Below are 592 nucleotides of genomic sequence, written 5' to 3'. Positions count from 1 at the left end.
TAGATTATACTTTAGTCATAATAATAATAATAATAATTAACTGAACAAAAATGTATCTTCTTTTGTTTGGGTGTCTCTGAGATATATGTCCTTTCCCATCTTCCTGTTTCTACAGGAAATACATCAGTGCACTCATTAAGTGATTCATGGGGTCTTTAAAGAAAATGAAGCCTATTTTTAAGATTAAGTTTTTTTTTTTTTTTTTAATAATACATGAAAATTAAGCACATTTTACACCCAACTTCTCATTACTGTCCCATGAGAACTAAAACATTATGTAAAATAATAATCTTAAATATATAACTTTACATTTTTTACTTTTTTATTTATTTGTGCCACTTCATTTATTTTGTTGATTTATAAATACATGCATCATTTAGTTTTATTGTATTTCAATAAAAATGTGACTATTATAGAAAAATTATTATATATTTTTTAAAATAAAAACAATCTAATTATAATCACCATGAACAGAAATGAAAGGGAAAAAATACATATTTGGGTGGAAATGTATATACAGTTCCCTTTCATGGGAACTTCGAACTGCGTCCTCTAGGGGTCGCTATGGGGAACGCCTCGTCGTGACCCGTGT

The 592-nt window shown here is 27.5% G+C and overlaps 1 protein-coding gene across 1 annotated transcript in view; it reads left to right on the top strand.

The window, feature by feature from the left end:
- Positions 1 to 592, top strand: part of LOC107702710 (adhesion G protein-coupled receptor L3-like) — a 69,488-nt gene that overhangs the window by 46,356 nt on the left and 22,540 nt on the right. The window lies entirely within an intron of this gene.

Source organism: Sinocyclocheilus anshuiensis, unplaced genomic scaffold, assembly GCF_001515605.1.
Source record: "Sinocyclocheilus anshuiensis isolate Anshui unplaced genomic scaffold, SAMN03320099.WGS_v1.1 scaffold1810, whole genome shotgun sequence".
Classification (NCBI taxonomy): domain Eukaryota; kingdom Metazoa; phylum Chordata; class Actinopteri; order Cypriniformes; family Cyprinidae; genus Sinocyclocheilus; species Sinocyclocheilus anshuiensis.
The sequence above is the reverse complement of the archived record's forward strand: the minus strand, read 5'-3'. Positions and strand labels throughout refer to the sequence as shown.